Source organism: Spea bombifrons, chromosome 5 (assembly GCF_027358695.1).
Source record: "Spea bombifrons isolate aSpeBom1 chromosome 5, aSpeBom1.2.pri, whole genome shotgun sequence".
Classification (NCBI taxonomy): Eukaryota; Metazoa; Chordata; class Amphibia; order Anura; family Pelobatidae; genus Spea; species Spea bombifrons.
Genome location: NC_071091.1, coordinates 47,822,883 through 47,842,506, shown reverse-complemented (window position 1 = coordinate 47,842,506; position 19,624 = coordinate 47,822,883). Strand labels below are relative to the sequence as shown.

General features: G+C 40.5%; 1 long non-coding RNA gene across 1 annotated transcript in view; it reads left to right on the top strand.

Moving 5' to 3' along the window:
- The window catches only part of LOC128497214 (uncharacterized), a 202,553-nt gene extending 184,983 nt beyond the window's left edge, over positions 1–17,570 (top strand). Inside the window, exon 2 of the long non-coding RNA XR_008354284.1 lies at positions 17,491–17,570. This is a non-coding gene — a long non-coding RNA (uncharacterized LOC128497214). The remainder of the gene's footprint in view (positions 1–17,490) is intronic.
- The last annotated feature ends 2,054 nt before the right edge of the window (positions 17,571–19,624 follow it).

The window sequence follows — 19,624 nt, the reverse complement described above, 5'->3', positions numbered from 1 at the left end:
GTTACCTGCCAGCCTATTACACTATGGACACTGTGCTAGATCAGCATAGCCTCCATAGACTCCATATACTGGGGGCTTTGTTTCTTAAAGATGCCAATCAGGGAGGTGGAGGGAACTGAGGTCACTGCCCTAGGTAACGCCTAGGGTTGCCTCAAAGGTAAATACACCACTGGGGTTAATGACACAAAAATCTTATAATGTATGCTTAAAAGACACAAGTCAGACATTGTTTTAATTTTTACTGCAAGAGCAAGACTAAAAATTGTATATCGTTGTACATCTTGTGAAGACAAATTCCAACAGAATTGGTATGAAACCCTTTACTTAAAAACCTAGTCCAATGAAATATGTAGACATAAAGCTATATCAAGCTTAAAGAATCAAGCTTGATCTAAGGCTTAAATCCTGTTGTTGCCTTACTTTCCTTTGCCTACAGTTTTGTGCAAATAAACACTGCAAGTGCCTTCTAAATTTTGTTCCTAAAAAGGCATATAGCAAAGGATTTATGCAACAATGAAAATAAACAATAGTTTGACTTATATAAAATAAGTAATGTAATATACTTTGACAGTCTGTGAATGACTCAGTTTCTTCTTGAAACATCAAGAACATAATAATGTTATAAGGTGACCAACAAATGAAATAAGCTAACACAATAAAGAATATTAATTGTAAAACCTTGTCTTTTCTGTTAATTCTACACTTGGTCATTTTTACTGCAATGCCAATATAACAGATACTTACAATAAGAAGAGGTACAACATAAAATAGCACAAAATGCTTATAATGCCCTATTGACAGCCACCAACTGGTATGATCATCTTTGTAAGCTGTACACTGTATTTCTTCTGTTGAGTCTTTGTCCATTGTTTTTGTAGAGTAGATGATGACATCAGGTATAGAAAATATGAGGCTGACACCCCAAGCTAAGATGCTTATAACTGATGCATATCTGATTTTGACCCTGGATGTAGATGCCCAAGAATGAACTATGGTTAAATACTGATAGGCAGTCATTAAAGTGATAAAAATGACGAAGCTTTGAAATCCCCCAAAAAAAGAAGCCATTATTAGCTTGCAAAATATTTCTCCAAAGATCCAGGGAGATGAATAATTGCTTGCCATAAATGGGAAGGTGACTGTAAATATTAAATCTGAGATAACAAGATTTAGAATAAAGATATTTAGAACTGACTTGAGCTTTTCCCATTTTGCCAGAATAATGAGTATCAAACTATTGCCAAACAAACTCAAAGAGAAAAGCAAGTAGAAAACAGATGGTATATAGGAAGTTACAAATATGAATAGTGTTTCTCGCTCACATATAGGTATTAGTTTGTTTGTATCATGGTAATCATAGTCATCAGTGGAATTTGGATAATCAAAATCACCATCCGAGGTGTTCATCATTCTGAAAAAGATGCAATATTTTAATAACTTATAATATTCAGTTCAAACACACTTACAGAATATTTTTTAGTAATCCTACTATTGAACATTTTTAATTTTCTGTGTGACACTGTTTACATGGCTGTATATACAAGAACTTTTTTTGCAACCACCAGCCATTTTGTAATCATCTAACATAATGTATGAATCCGATGTTTTTTGAATGCTTATATTTTTTTACACTGCATATCATATCCCAACATAAATACGCACTCAACAACAACTTGACTCTCATTAACTTCACAGTGACACAGCCAAGTTGTTATGGGTTGAAAAATAACAGCAACTGAGCGGTTATTAACTGCTAAAGTTGCTGGTGAGTTGCTTTTGAGTTGTATATATAATAGTGAAACAGTGTTCCAACTTACAAATATCACCTTTCGTCCCCAAGAAAATGTGAGATAAAACTAGTCAATTAAAACAAGGGCAGGGAGCGGCACAGCACCCAGGCATCAGAGGAAAGAGAGGGGCACCATCATTGTGCTCATGAAAATGTTTTCCTGACTGCGGTGGAGAGAGCGCGAGGCCTCTGTCTCGGTCGAGGTGTCGGCACTTCATGCTTAGTGCCCCAATATGACAATATTGTCACGGATAGCAATAATAGAGGTGGTCAGCAGCACCAAAATCAACAGGTCCACCATTGATGCATTGTACCCACCTCCCCAAAAACAGAAACCCTTCTAAGGCCAGGACCCATGGTCTGTAGAGAGGAGGCTGGTCCCAGGCTTCCATGACAATGACAAAGAAACAGATAAAGGCTCAGCACTTCAAGTTGTGAGGTGTTTTAATGTCCACATACAAACAGTGTCATTGTTTTGACCCTCAGAGGTCTTTATCAAGCCATGACTTAAGTGCCTTTGTCTGTTTCTTTATCATTGTCTCCCTATATAATACTAGCTACTTTTGCACTCGAAACAAGAACGGAAAATTTTGCCCCTTACTATATCTATACAGAGGTTATTTTAAGGAAAGTGGGTAGATAAATAACAAGGAAATTCATGATATAAGAACTGCAGAGAACTAAAAAAAAATAATAAAAAAAATTTCCCCAAACCCAGTGATTTATTCAGATTTTGACATTGAAGGTGGTACAACATAACTCCCACAATATATACTGAGCCTGAAGGTGGTACAGTACAACTCCCATCAATATATATACTGAGCCTGACAGTAGTATACCACAGCCACAACAGTATAACTCCTATCATTATATAGTTGAGGCGTATTTAGTTTTTAAAAATATATGGTTTTATAGGGCACACTGAAATGACCAAGCTCAAAGAAGTACCAAATAGGGCATGGGCAGTGGATCACCAAGTGTCAAAGTTTAACATTGAAAAATGTGCATGCCCCAAATGTGGTCCTTTTGCCCCCAAACAGCCAGGCAAACCCATTCATGGGGGATATCACTGTACTCAGGAGATATTACTGAACACATGTTGGGGTGTTTTATGACAGAGACGTATACCAGGACCTATTAATTTATACCTGAAGTAAAATGTGTGTGATGAAAAAAAATGCAAAAAAATGACTACCACAAATCTTGACAAAGACTGGTTGTAGAATTAGTGCATGAAAAGAGATAAAATACTAGCATGTGAAATACCCTGGGGTGTCTAGTTTTCAAAAATATATGGTTTGGTGTGAATTGCATTGGCCAGGCTCAAAGATACCTTAAATAGCACATGGGGGAAGAATTACCAGATTTAAAAAAAAATGGTTTTGAAATAGCAAAACGCTACTTGTACTTATTGCCCCATAACGTGCAGAAAAAAGCAAAAAAACATAAAAACATTGGGCATTTCTAAACTCAGGACAAATAGTAGAATCTATTTAGCAGTTTTTTTCATTAGTTTTTATAGATGAGTAAAAGATTTTTCAAGTAAAAGTTAGAAAAAGTCCTCTTTTGTAAATAATTCACCATATTTTATACTTTTTTTATAATATAAATAATATGATACAATCAAAACAATGACATCTAAAGAAAGCCCTTCTTGTCCTATATATAAGACGTGTGTGGGTTCAGTCAAAAAATGGGAAAGAATAAAATTACAGCTAAACACGAGCAGCGCCAAAACAGCAATTGTCACAAAGGGTACAAAAAATAAATTCAGCCATAGTCACGAAGGGGTTAAGTAAGTAACACACCAAAATTAGACAAAAACATATTCAATAACAATATGAATATATATATGTGTATAAATGTTAACAGCAATCACAATCCTATCATGCCCAGGCATATCCAAATTCCAACATGTACTGGCTGACTTAGCATTGCTGTTGGCAATCACACTCCTATCATGCCCAGGTTCCCAGGTTCTAGCATGTACTGGTTGCCTGTGCATGATAGGAGTGTGATTGGTGTTAGCAATTATATATATATATATATATATATATTAATATTGTTATTTAATTTTTCTGTCCAATTTTGGTGTGTTACTTACTTTTAATAAAAGTGATTAACACACTAAAATTGGACAAAAAAATCAACAACAATATTATATATATATATATATATATATATATATATATATATATATAATTGCTAACACCAATCACACTCCTATCAGGTAGCCAGTACATGCTGGAACCTGGGCATGATAGAAGTGAGATTACGGCCTCCCTATGACATGCTACCCCCCCACGCACTTACACATCCATGCTATCACACACACACACTCATTCACAAACATTCAGCATAAACTACAGCATAACACCCATTACTCTCACACACTTACTAATCCACTCTCACTGAATGTTTTCCTATATTTCCTATGTCACTGTCACTTTTCCTCCTCCTCTTCATTCTTCATCTTGGCTCTTCTTCTTCTTCTTCTGTCTCCTGTCCTTCCAGTGCAGGGAGCGCGGAAGGCAGTGGGCGTGGCTTCAGTGTTGCACCCCAGGATATGACATCAAATCCCGAAGCACAGCATCAGTTGCTGTGCGCATCACAAGGGAGCAGGCCTTAACAGACCTCCCGCTGCCTTGATTGCTTTAAAGCCGGTTGGAGGGAGATCCTTGATCTCCCCAACCGAGCCTACTTCTCTAGCGGCGGACATTACTGTCCGTCTCTGGAGGGGTGCCGGCGTGGTGGCACCCCCCCTGATGAGGGGCAATCGGGGTGGACCCCCGCTAGGTACGCTACTGATAAAAGCCACATGTGATTGCTGGACGCTATACTTACATTTCAGCTTTTAAAGTAATTTTTTCCAGTACCTGGAAAGAAATAATTTATACATCAATATTTTTTGCCTTTATTAATCATTTAAAAACATTATGGTGTATCTAGGAAGTATAAGTCCATATTACTAGTGTACAAGATGATATTCAAGGGAGAGTTTGCAGGCTTCAGCCCGGAGGATGAAACTAGCCACAGAAACTTAATGGCAGCCTGATGATTCATTTGTCAGACAACATATCCAATTCGACATCAACAGGAATGATTAAAAATATGGTACATATTTCTTATTACCTATTCTCTCTAAAAATGCCAATGTGTATTCATAGTAGAAATAAAACCAGATTAGCCTAATGAGTATCACTGCAAACCCCTACTTTTACTGACAGTAAAGCCTCCCATCAGAACTGGCAGAGGCTAATACAGTGAGGGAACTTAAACATGCATGAGGTTGGAGTAAACCTATCCTAAATCTAAGACAAGAACAAGAACTGATTATGGTCTAAGCTTTTTCAGGACAAATAGGCAAATAGGGTAAATGATTCATATCTGTTGTTACACTCTACGTTCTTATGATTAAATTCCAGGAAATATACAGCATGTAGCTTGCTGCCCTGCAATATGTGGCATGCATGACTACTGGATCCCATTCTGTGAGTTTATAGATTCCACATTCTATAGGATGCAACTTTACATGTCCTGGAAAAATGACTAGCATGGCAATGCTAGCGTCATCACGTAGCCAATTACAAAGCTCAGAGCTAGCCAAAAGATGCAACTCCTGGATTATACGTGCAACTGCAATAAACATGTATTTCAATTTTTTTCTATCTTCCTCCCCATTTTTTCATTTCATGTCTGCCTTTTACAATTTTCATGTTTTTTTAATTTTGATTCTGCTCACCCACCAGACATACATATTCACATACATATATGCACCACATATACATATACAGTATGTTTGTACCCTGACCTCAACCCCATAGAACACTTTTGGAATGAACTGGAACGGAGATTACGAACCAGGCCTTCTTGACCAACATCAGTGTCTCACGTCACAAATGCTCTACTGGATGAATGGGCAAAAATTCCCACAGAAACACTCCAAAATCTTGTAGAAAGTCTTCACAGAAGAGCAGAAACTGTTATAGCTGCAAAGGGGAAACCAAATACATATTACTGTCTATGTATTTAAAAATGTGATATAATGTATTTATAAGGGCAGACATCCCAATCTCTTTTAATGTTATTGTAAATCACTAGATTATGGTGGTAACTCTTTAGTTAGCAATTAACTTATTACCAGTAATATTTTATGCCCCTTTTTTCTTTAGCATCTATTTTTGTCCATTTGATGAATTTTGTAATTTATCCAAATTAATTGATTAGTGAGAATCTTGAGGAGGTGTTTCTAATTTTTATTAGTAGATTAATTAAAAAGATACATTTCAATGCTGGGGAAATCACATTATTTTTATTTTTCATTTTAAGTTACACAACCCTAGTGTTAATGGTAAAGTGGTGTGTGCTAAGTCATGCAATGCATGTTAAAGGAACACACTATTTTAAATTAACATTCAGACTGTAGTTAATTTTGCATGGACCTTATTTTACTATGTACAAATGTAAATGCACTTATTTTAAACTAAATGTAGAATTAGACTTATATATACATAGCAGGGAACTGTCAGGGTTTGTCCTCGAGTCTCTGGGTCTCAGGGTGAAGGGACAAAATGTCAGGATCACACAATCTGGAGCTCACGCCTTCCTACACTATTCTACACTGCTGGGGTCATATGCAAGACTCTCAATTGGTTCTTTTGCTTCCAGTATGTTATAGGTTGATATCCCTGCTTGAATTAGGGTGACTCACTTAGGTGTGCCTTAAAATAATGACAAGTCAAGGTTTCCATAAAGAAATATTAAGTAAATATTAGAGCTATTTGTGTAACACATTTGCAGAGTCCATACCCAGAATTTTCACAATGGGCTTTTAAAGGATTAATATTTACTGTACAACAACATGTAACAAATTAGTACAAGAAATTTGATATAATAATGATACAGCATGACTTAATATACTAAGCAATCAGAATGTTAAGCATCCAAATAGTTGTAAAGTTTCCAGAGCAAACATGGGCAGGCACTGTCAGATGATAGCATCAGTTTTTGGTCCAGAACAAGGAGGATTACCTTTCCCTCTCTGAGAGATCAGTTCATCAAAATGGTTTAGTTTTGAGGGAAATTCAGTCCCATACCGTGTCAGTGCCTGCCTATTATTCTACTGATGCTGCTGCTACTCACCTTCTATACTCTGAGGGATGAATTCATATGAATTGTCTAATTTGTTTTGTATGAACGAGTATGTGTGATTGAAGGAATGAATGAGTATGTATGAATGAGTGATTGAATATTTGTGAATGCGTATCTGTGAATGAGTGAATGAATGTGTATCTGAATGAGAGAATGAATGTGTACAAGTCAATGAGTGAATTATTATCTTAATGAGTGAATTAATATTTGTGAGTCAGTGAATGAATGAATATGTGATATATATGTGAAAGCATGGATGTATAAGTAAAGGGGAAGCATGGCACAGGGAGGCTGATGTGTGTTTGTTTAGCTGTAGGTATGGCAGAGCCTGTCCTGGTGTGTGTGTGAGTGTGGCAGAGCCTGTCCTAGTGTGTGTGTTTGGGTGTCCTGGCACTTTACTCACTATAGGATTAAATTAAACCATTTAATTTTTATTTATCCAGATATAAAACTCCCTCATGAATTTGTAGTCACTTCAGAGGACAAAACATCCTAGGACTAGAAATCAGTGAGAAGTTTTTTTTGTTATTTACTCTATTTCTATCTGCATTTCTTATTAAATAGGAATAGTCGCACTAAATTGTGGTTAGTATGATGACTTTTTTGTGTACTGATGTACTCCCAATCCTGTTACATAAGATTCTGTCCTATATTATATAACAATGATGTCATCTTTCTCCAGTGCACATTGATGCTAAGGAGTTAAGATTTTGTCTATTCCATTTTATTTAGTTCCATGAAAAGGCCCACAAAAATCCTCATGATGCTCTTAATCTGGCCCTGGTCCTATACCATGTGACTGGATGTGTCAGATGTGTAGGGGTTGGAGCACAGGGCAGAGATACACCAGATAAAGTAGCAGATGCAAAACCAGGGTATAGTGCTACAGCAATGGTTTTATTCCACTGGCCAATAAGAAAAGGCAAAAACAGTACCATACAGCAATCCGTGGTCTGAGGTAGAGAGAATCAGCAAAGTCCGTTAAGCAAGCCAAGGTCAAAGTCCATAGAATCCAAAAAACAAGTATCCAGCAAGGAGGCATGGGCATACAGGAAGGGACTTGAACAATTAAGCAATGATTGATCAGTGCTGGAGGTTTAAATAGTCCACCAAAGCCTGACTCCTCCCCCAGCCCTCTGCAGGACACGCCCCCCAGGCATGCGACCTGGTCATCGTTGTACGCAGACGAAGATGCTGGTGCCCGGTGGAGTCCCCTCCGGGTGAAGATACCCGCGGATGACGGGGAATGGAGGTAGGTTCCTGACAGTGTCTGTCTGCTAAGCCTGCCCAGTGCCCTAGTGCTGCTGCCGCTCTATTCAATTGCGGAATTGTCTAATTTTTGTGGGGTTGGATGTGTCTGCCTGCCAGTGCCTGCTAAGTGCCCTTGTGTTCCCGCCATATCACCTTCCTTACTCTGAGGGCTCAATGAAAATTGGGGACATTTGATAACATAGCTGGTAGTCCTGCTTCGGCTGCTGGTCATGCATGCAATAGCTAGTCTGGCTGTTTTCCAAAGCTCTAAGATGCTGCTGTAAGTAAGGTGAGTCCTGAAGGTGTCTTCACCCATTGAAAATATTGCTTCTAATTTTGTTTCTAAATGAAAGAAGCTAACCAAATTTTATCTGAACTGAAAGGCAAAGAAACTAAATTTGTTGTCCAAAAATAAAAGAGGCAAAAAAGACTACAAGTCTACTCTGTATTATCCATTCTCAGAACTTCCAATCACATGTTATGTGCTCATTTCATTACATTGAGTTTGATTAAAATAAATTACCACAAATCTGACTTTATTGAAGCCAGTCCTTAACTTAAGGTTATGTTGATTCTCTTCCATCTCCACCCAGTTGTTTAAATTACCCTTATTAGTAACAGCTACAACTCCATAAGATAAGATGTAGTAAGAATAATTCATATTGATTCTTCATTCTACTACTTATTAAGTCACTGTGACTGAACTTTCTTAATGCATAATGAGGCATGCAAACTCCTGTTTTCGTTACTAAACCTTCAATTATGGAGACACAGAAACTTTAGATCAATTAGTGTTACCAGAAACCATAATATACATGAAAACTTATGCATAGATGCTAGTAACTTCAATTACTTACAAGAGTTTGGTTCTCCTGTGGTTCAATATTAACAAATGCTTACAAAGTATTTTTTAGTCTTTACTCACCATGTTGTTAAGTTGTCCTGGTGGCAATGCATCAAATGCATTTTGTCTTATACTGGTTTTTGTTAATTTATTCACCCCAAGAAGCATAAGGCTATTTGTCTATCAGTATGCAAGTATTGGACTTCCCTTTTATACAAAAATATGCTAAATGAGTGCTTTCACTTCTCAAATACATTTTCCTTTTGAGCATTTGAAACATTGATATTGTTCATGGATATATATCAATATACCATAACATTTTCAGTCAACCACTTTTGGGACACATTCTTGGTCAAGTTGACCCTAGGAGCCAACTACATACTTCATACATGATGGGTCCTCTGTAGGGTCCCCTATCCTCAATTTATAGCAAAAAAAAACGAATGTTGTTGTAATGTTGTGTAGTGTAGTGTAATGAGGCAGCTGATCAGGGAAGGTTTTTTGGGAAGCAGAGAATACTGCCAATAGCTCAATGGACTATACTATACATCCCAAGTGTCCTGTTTGCTGTAGGACAGTCATAATTTTGAGCAGTATCCAATTGTCCCATTGAGCTGGCCTTATGAGCTCAAGCTGGACATCCTCTGATCTCTCATGACAGACACACTAAACTGTGAAATCTATTGATCCTAATCACAGCTCCCATTGTGCTAACTTGAAATGTTTTAATGATATGACATCATATCTGGCATTCTACTTTAAAACATAACAATGTGGCTGAGTAAGTAAGGAAGGTGAATGGTCTTGCCCCATGCACCACTTCTAACTATGCTTCCCAACAAAGGCGTCCTACTTTGAGCATCTGAAATGTGAGAGGGTGCAGATTTTTTAACCACAGCAGCAGCAGTCCCCAACCTTTTTGGCACCAGGGACCGGTTTTGCGGAAGACAATTTTTTCATGGATGGGGGGGCGGGGTATTTTGGGTTTGATTCAAGTGCATTACATTTATTGTGCATTTTACTTCTATTATTATTATTATTATTAATATATTTATTATTAATATATTTATTACTATTTATAATACTCCACAGCACTCCATACCTGGCTGTGTTTAAATATAAAACTTGTAAAGTAAAGCTGCTCCTTCTCTGGCTGCTTGTCCTTCCTCGCGGTTGCCGCCAAACAGAAAACTTTATTGAAGACTGTAAAAGATTCTAACACATTTAGACAGCCTTCCCATACAGCACCGCGATGCGCACGTAAGTTTTACAGTAGTCGGGCAGCCGCAAGTAATTGATTGTATACCTGGCAGCGGCAGGTGGCAATTTTTTGTTGTGCCCAGTGCCCTTCCCTACGCCTAAGGCCTGGGGGGGCAAGTCTAGTCAAGTGGTGCATTGCGCCACCGAATCAGCCCACCATCCATGCCAGCTTTAAAATCATTAAGCGGGCAGCGGAGGGGGACATATGGCCGCTTTAACACTTGCATCTGCATCGGCTGCAATGGTATCTCGGTGTGCCGACCCATGGACTGGCTGGTCCACCGCGGGTGCTGCGGGCTATTGCCCTGCATTAAAGACGGCCCCAGTGGTCGTGCAGCCATTACTTAAGATTCAGGGCGGCCCGGGGGGCAATTGCCCCACAGCCCAGCCCACCCCTGGTTGTGGCGCAGCAATGTGGGCTTATAGGCCACAGACCGGTACTGGTCTGCGGCCCGGTGGTTGGGGACCCCTCCCTTAAGGGTTTTCAAGCCCAGGAGAATGAATACACCCATATCTTAAGGGCTCATGATAACCTTTAAGAATAGATTTTTTCTTTACTACTCTCTGAAGAAATTCTCCAGTTAGTTAAAATTAGAAATTTTTTCCCCCCTTACCATGCACCATTCAAACTCATTATTTGACACCAAATGTGACAAAGATGGTACATACAAGCATTTTGGTGGCACGTACAAGATCTTTGGGACAGACATAGTATGTGTTGGCAGCTAAGAACAATTCGGGCCATCTAGTCTGCCCAATTTCTGAATACTTTCTTCTGTACCTTGACATATACCTAGGATAGCCTTATGGCCATTCAGTGGCGTCGGCAGGGGGGGGGCCAGAGGGGGCCATGGCCCCCCCTACATTATGCTGTGCCCCCCAGTGTGCCCCCCCAATTGAAATGCGATGCCGCTTTGAACCGGCCCACCGCCGGGAGACCGGGACATTTCCCGGTGTGCCGGCAGATTGAGCTGAAATTGCAGCCGATGCGGCTGACAGTTTCAAAGCGGTTTTAAAACCGAAGCGGTTTTAAAACCGCTTCGGTTTTACAGCCGCTTTGAAACTGTCAGCCGCATCGGCTGCAATTTCAGCTCAAAGCGGCAAATACAGTTTCAAAGCGGCTGTAAAACCGCTTCGGTTTTAAAACCGCTTCGGTTTTAAAACCGCTTTGAAACTGTCAGCCGCATCGGCTGCAATTTCAGCTCAGACAGTTTCAAAGCGGTTGTAAAACCGAAGCGGTTTTAAAACCGAAGCGGTTTTACAGCCGCTTTGAAACTGTCTGAGCTGAAATTGCAGCCGATGCGGCTGACAGTTTCAAAGCGGTTTTAAAACCGAAGCGGTTTTAAAACCGCTTTGAAACTGTCAGCAGCCAGCCGTTTAATGGCTTGCCAATCGCTGAGGCTCTTCGTCCCGCCCCTTTGAAGATGCACCGTGATGCTCAAGCGGGCGGGCACTTTCGGAACAGATGCTCTGTGACAGGGAGCACGCGGTAGGAGAGCAAGAGCAGCGGTGTTAAGGCGGAAAAACGAAGACTTCAAAAAAGTATTTATTTCATTTTAAAAAAATAGTTGAGGGTCTTCAAATGTAATTTGAAATTAAAAGGAGAACCCCCATTAAATATGTTTGGGTTAAAAATGCCATTATTTAATATTTGTGTTATTTGCTCTAAGAGCAAGGAGCAGTGCACTAGAGCAAGTACACCAGATCTCACTGGAGGTGGCACATTAACAAGGGGGGGCTGCCTTGGGAAAATAAAATACATAAAGATGGTGGCTGGCAGGCTGGGGACATAATTACACATCAGGGGGGGTTAATACACATTTGTATGGGGGCCATTATAATAACCATTACAAGGGGTTGGTGCATCAATACACAAGGGAGGGGGGCAGGCTTGGGGCATCAAATAAATCAATACACAAGGGAGGGGGGCTGGCTGGGGGCATCAAATAAATCAATACAAGGGTGTATAGCAAAAATGCACAAAGGAGGGTGGCTGGGGGGGCACAAATACACAAGGGGCAATACACACAAACAGAGCAATGTGGAAAGCATTTTTATACTAGTAGTAGTATATACTTAATAATATTAGTAGGTTATCCCATCCTGGTGTGGGGGTCCATGTGGCAGCAGAGCCTGCCCTGGGGTGTGTATTTGGGTGTCAGTGTGGCAGAGCCTGTCCTGATATGAGTTTGGTCATCTGTTTCCTGGCACTTTACTTGCTGTAGAGGGTTAAATAGAACTTTGTAATTTGTATTTATCCAGATTTTGTGGTCACTTCAGGGGACAAAACTTTCTAGGCCTAGAAATCAGTGAGAGGAAAAGTAAAGGTTTTGTGTTATTTACTCTTATTTCAGTCTGAATATATTATTAAAAGGAAACTTAGATGTTGGTTCAGAGTTTGTGAAACTCAGTTCTTGATTTCATTATACAGGACGCTATTCCCCTTTGGTTTCACAGGCCTTCTCAGACCAAGTGGTACTCAGCTTAGTTATATGCAGCTGCATGCATTGTGTTATCTGTAATGAGGTGTTCATTTGTTCATTTGGTGACGCAGTGCTAAGATGGTTGTGATGCATTAATGCATTAATATTGTTAAGAATAATGCTATCACTGTTTTGTTGCGCTGAATAAAACTGGACTTTTTCATCTAAAATTTTTTGCAGTAGCAAATGTTTGATTCCATTATGTCTAATCTTAATTTATTTGGGCCTTTTAACTTTTTTGATTTCTGGGATTTTAATAATGTGATAAAAATGATTTATAGTTGTTTGGATGTCAAATAGTGTGTATAATTCTGTTGATCTGTATCTGCTATGTTTCCATACATTATTTATGTATACATGCAAATACAGGTTTTTTTTTGTCTAATTCAGTTGCATGTGTTGTTTCCATGTGTTGTTTATTTGATCTATACCTGAACTACAGGGTGTAAGTAAAAGAGCGGTATGGTTTAGTGAATGAGGGGATGATTACAGGAGAGAGGACCTCTCACTGTCACGGTGCAGGACTGACTCTCACTGTCTTCTCCCGATCTGCAGTCAGTGTGGCAAATATATTTTTTTCGGTGTGGTAGCGGAGGGAGTGATTGCATGCAAGGGAGCGCTGGGCAGGACCCAAGGAAATGCTTGGGTAGGGTCCAATTTTTTCACTATAAAATATATTGGCAACAGGGTCTAATGTTTATATATATGTATATATATGTATTGGGAGCAGGGGCTAATATTTATTTATATATTGGCAGCAGGGTCTAATATTTATATATTGACAGCAGGGTTTAATATTTATATATATTGGCAGCAGGGGCTAATATTAATATATATCGGAAGCCGGGACTAATAATATATACCGGCAGCAGGGTCTAATATTAATATATATCAGCAGCAGGAGCTAATATTAATATATATCGGAAGCAGGGGGTAATAAGTGCATATTATGTAGTTAAAAATGCACGTCTAACGTGTATGTATATATATATATATATATATATATATATATATATATATAGTGTATATGTACCATTTTATAATTGGCCCCCCTACTTTGGTCCCTGGCCCCCCATGTGCCCCCCCTAAATATGAAAGCTGGAGACGCCACTGTGGCCATTCCATGCAAGCTTAAAATCCTTCACTGTATTAACATCTACCCCTTCTGCTGGAAGGCTATTCCATGTATCCACTACCCTCTCAGTAGAGTAATATTTCCTGATATACTCTTAAACCACCACTAAGCTTTTTAATAACTTTGGTTGTATTCCATTAGGCCCCATCGACACATTTGTCTTTACTGTAGACAGCTGAAAAAGAACCTCTTCCTCTATAAACTCACATGACTCAGTATTTTTTTCCTAACACAGGTCCTTTCTCTGTAAAAACTGAACAAAATATTAATTGAGTCTGTCAACTAGATCTTTATCTTTTTTGCATACCTTCCTTCTTTTGCTTTTAATATATCTAATACTTTACTTTCCTTTTCTCATTTCTGCATCTAGAAATAAAAGTTTTATCCCCCTTATTTTACTGACTGGGCTATTTCCTTTTCTGCTGTTATAACTAGCTTATAGTTTATCAGTTTATCTTTCTCACTTTTTTAAAATGCCAAAATGCAAACTGTTTGTGTTTTTTTTTTTTTTTTTTTTTTTTTTACTGTTTTGGCCATTACTGTGGAGTACCGCAGTGGTTTCTTCAATTTGCTCCTCCTAGTCTACAGTCTACAGTTTTCTGTTGCTTTCAATAATTACATTTTTAAGTAATACCATGTCTCCTGGACTGATAATGACTGCTTTACACATATTAGAATTTTAGAAAAGTTTGTTTTTCAACCCCAGAAGGACCAGGCTGTTTTTTACGTCTTGTACCCTTTGGGACCGAAGCTGTTTCAACACTTTTGCGGTGCTTGTGTTTAGATGTAATTTTCTCCTCACTCAAGTTATATATTGTTTTTTTCAGAACAAGAAGGGCTTTCTTCAGATAAGATTTTGATCATATTATCTATGAAAAATTGAACAAAAAACCCCCAGATTTTCAGACTTTAACCTGAAAAATATTTTACTCATCCAAAAAAGCTAACAAAAAAAACCTGCTCAATAGATTCTACTATTTTTCCTGAGTTTAGAAATTTTTCCAAATCTGTTAATTCTTCCCCCATGTGCCATTTTGGGTATCTTTGAAGCTGGCCAATGCAATGCATCAAACCATATATTTTTGACACCTCAAGGTATTTCAAACTCTGGTATTCTAACCCTTTCCATGCACTAATTCCACTACCGCCCTTTGTCAAACTTTGTGGTAGTAAGTTATTTTGTGTTTTTTTTTATCACAAAAATTGGGCTTCCTGTATGGATTTACAGCTCTTGGTGTATGTCACTTTCAAACAAGACCCCGATATGTGTTCAGCGACATCTCCTGCATACAGTGATACCCCCATGCATGAGTTTGTTGGGTTGTTCGCGAGGTAAAACGCCACATTTAGGAAGTGTGCGTTTTTTAACTTGGAACTTTTACATCTGGTCCTACTGCCCCCATGTATTAATAGGGCCATCTTCGAAGCTGGCTAGTTCAATTTACCCCATCAAACCATATATTTTTAAAAACTAGACACCCCAAAGTATTTCAGATGCTAGTATTTTAATCCTTTCCATGCATGAGATTCTACCACCAGCCTTTGCCAAAGTTTGTGGTAGTAATTTTTTTAAATATAAATTTATAGCTCCAGGTATACGTCACTATCAAACAACACCCCGATATGTGTCTCCCGAGTACAGTTATACCACCGATGCTCCCCCCCATTTTGGTCAGTCTGTGCCTATGCCCTATATTTGAACCCGGCCACTCCAATTTACCCCATCAAACCATTCATTTTTTTTTTAATAAGACACCCCTTGGGAACATGAAATGTTTTTAATTTAACTCTTTCCATCTCAAGATTTTTGGGAAGATATAGAGCTAATTTTAGCACTTGCTCATAATGATAAACTTTATTTTATTTATTTTATTTTTTTGGACTTTTTAAAATTTTCCTGGAACTGGATGGTTCCTCTGGCAAAATCACTCGCAGTGGCAGTTGTGACCACTCTCCTGGGGTGCGCGTTTGGTGTTGCTGAATGCCTCGTTATCGAGGCATTTCAGCGACACCATTGCATTTTAGGAGGCTCCTTTAAATCTGGCGTCCGCCGCTATACAGTGTCTCGACCTAAGAAGTCTATATAGTGTACATGTCACGACCACTAACACGATAGCGCACACCGCAGGAGTTATTCTGCCCAGAACCCAATCACCAAAGGAAACCCTTAGTGACGGGGAGCTGGGACTTAGATGATCCCAACAGTGAGGAGGCTAGGTGTAAGTGGATAATATTGGAATGAGTTGGGTGCAAGGGTATGAACAGCTGATACGGAAGAAGGAGCCAAAACAACAATGCCAGATAGGAACGGACGAGATAATCAGACAAGCCGGGTCAGCAATGGAGCGGGTAGTCCAACAAGCCGGGTCAGTAACGGAGCGGGTAGTCCAACAAGCCGGGTCAGCAACGGAGCGTGTAGTCCAACAAGCCGGGTCAGCAACCGAGCGGGTAGTCCAACAAGCCGGGTCAGCAACGGAGCGGGTACGGTACAAAATCGGCAGGCAAAGGATGGTCAGGCAAGCAAAAGGTCAAAAATCCAGAGATATCCAAAGTACGAACGTGAGGAATCAAAAACTGCAACAAAGACCACAACAGGGTACCAGACAAAGCATATCCGGGGTATTTAAAACCGGCGCCAAAATTACAGCCCGTGAGCCAATAGCAGTGGAGGATCTCCCAGAACCCCGCCTTTGAGGCAGACTGGCCGTTCCCCCTACAGGACAAGCAGGAGAACAGGCAGAAGACCGAGCACGGGTAAGTACCAGATACTGGGAGTCACTGCTTCGTCGGGCAATATGCTGCCCGGCAGAAGCAAGACTCCCGACCACCCGCATCGGAGGGGTTAACGGGATCTCCAGAAGACCGCCGCGCGAGCAGTTTTCTGTACGCGTGCGTGCGGCAACGAAAGGTTGCTAGGAAGTAACCGCCGCGCGCGAGCAGTCTTCTGCTCGCGTGTGTGCAGTAATGAAGGGGTGCTAGGAAGCCGCCGCGCGAGCAGTCTTCTGCTCGCGTGCGTGCGGCAACGAAAGGTTGCTAGGAAGTAACCGCCGCGCGCGAGCAGTCTTCTGCTCGCGTGCGTGCGGCAACGAAGGGGAGATTGTGACAGTACACACACACACAGCCCCTCCAATGCTAAACACTTATACATAGATACACCCACTCTAACATCATACTCTTCATATACATAGATGTATACACGCAGGGCCGGCCTTTGGGGTGTGCGACCTGTGCGACCGCACAGGGCGCCACACTCCAGGGGGCGCCGCCGCGGGGTCCGCTGCCTCAAGTAGCGTACCTAGCGGGGGGGGCGGTCCGCACTGGGTGCCGCTCATCAGGGGGGCACCCGGCACCCCTCCAGAGACGGACAGTAATGTCCGCCGCTGGAGGAGCAGGCTCGCAAGGGAGCGGTATCGGAGGTCTTTAACAGACCTCCGGCTCCCTTGAGTGATTTTAAGCCGGTTCAAGGATCTCCCTTGAACCCGGCTTAAAATCGCTCAAGGGAGCCGGAGGTCTGTTAAAGACCTCCGATATCGCTCCCTTGTGATCCGCGCGGCAACAGCTGCTGTGCACCGGTCAGATCCCGGCGCACAGCACTGAAGCCACGCCCACCGCTGTCCGTGCCCTCTGACCCGGAAGAAGACAGAGAGGACAGAAGAACTGAAGAAGAGGAGCGAAGAGGAGGAAAAGAAGCTGTAAGGAGAAAAGAGGAAAGGTAGGAAAGCATTCAGTGAGAGTGAGAGTGGATTGGTATGTGTGGATTAGTATATGTGTGGATTGGTGTATGTGTGTATTGGTATATATGTGTGGATTGGTATGTATGTGTGGATTGGTATATATGTGTGGATTGGTATATATGTGTGGATTGGTATATGTGTGGATTGGTATACGTGTGGATTAGTATGTGTTGATTAGTATGTGTGGATTGGTATGTGTGTGGATTGGTATATATATATGTGTGGATTGGTGTATATGTGTGGATTAGTATGTGTGGATTGGTGTATATGTGTGGATTGGTATATATGTGTGGATTGGTATATATGTGTGTGGATTGGTATATATGTGTGGATTGGTATATATGTGTGGATCGGTATATATGTGTGGATTGGTATATATGTGTGTGGATTGGTATATATGTGTGGATTGGTATATATGTGTGGATTTGTATATATGTGTGGACTGGTATATGTGTGGATTGGTATACGTGTGGATTAGTATGTGTTGATTAGTATGTGTGGATTGGTATGTGTGTGGATTGGTATATATGTGTGGATTAGTGTATATGTGTGGATTGGTATGTGTGTGGATTGGTATGTGTGTGGATTGGTATACGTGTGGATTGGTATACGTGTGGATTGGTATACGTGTGGATTGGTATACGTGTGGATCGGTATACGTGTGGATCGGTATACGTGTGGATCGGTATATGTGTGGAGTGGTATACGTGTGGATCGGTATACGTGTGGATCGGTATATGTGTGGAGTGGTATACGTGTGGATTGGTATACGTGTGGATTGGTAAGTGTGTGAGAGTGATGGGTGTTATGCTGTACCATTTCCAATGTCTTTTTCATGATCTAATTATGCTCTAAAAGTACATCATAACTCCCATCACTCTGTTCCATACAGTGGCAGAGCTGGGAGGCAGAGGCCTTGCACCCCCACCGCAGGACTCCTGAAAGGTAAGTGAACTTCAAAAAGAGAAAGGCTAGATAGTTAGGAGGGGGTAGATAGGGAGAAGGGAGTGAGGCAGGGGAAAGGGGGTAGATAGGGAGAAGGGAGTGAGAAGGGGTAGATAGGGCAGAAGGGAGTGAGAAGGGGTAGATAGGGCAATCATACTCCTATCATGCCAAGTCTGCGAGTACATCCTGGAATCTGGGTATGCCTGGGCATGATAGGAATGTGATTGCTGTTAATCATATATATATATATATATATATATAATATTGTTATTTAATTGTTTTGTCCTATTTTGGTGTGTTACTTTAAATAAAAGTGTTAGATTTCTTTATGGTGTGGGGGGTCATATTCGGTTTTTGCCAGGTAAATGCTGCACTTTCGGTTTCAGTCCAGAATTCGTTTCGGTGCATCCCTAAGCCAGACAATGAAGTGGTAGGCCTACACCACATCAATGTTTGGCGTAGTATATAGTGATTGGGGTTTTGTTACAAGTTTTTATTCCTTTCTTTTTTTGGGATGGGGGGGCGCCAGAGGAGTAGTCCGCACAGGGCGCCAGAACACCTAAGTCCGGCTCTGTATACACGTACGCACACTCTAACACCATACACTAAAATATACATCCACACACAATCTAAGACAAGAAAGAGAGATGAATAAACTAATGGGTGGGGTTATGGATGTAGGAGGACAGAGGGGAGGGATTCAAGATAAAGGAATGTAATTTCCAAAGTAAACAACATTTGGCAAAAAAATAAAATGTGCCCAAAATACATATTTGATAAATGTACAGAAAAACATGCTGTCACGGTAACCCTGTAAGGATAAGGACACATAGGGGTATGTTTGAGTTTGGGAGGGGGCACTGGTAGATTCCGGGGGACACTCCTTACCTGCCTGCCCAGTCCCCTCTTATATTTAAGTAACCCTGTGCTCATTGGGGAACATTGGGAATTAAACCAGCCCTGGAAATAATCAACTACCAGCCCCAATATATTTTGTTTAGAATAGGAACATAAACTGCATTTTTACAAGTA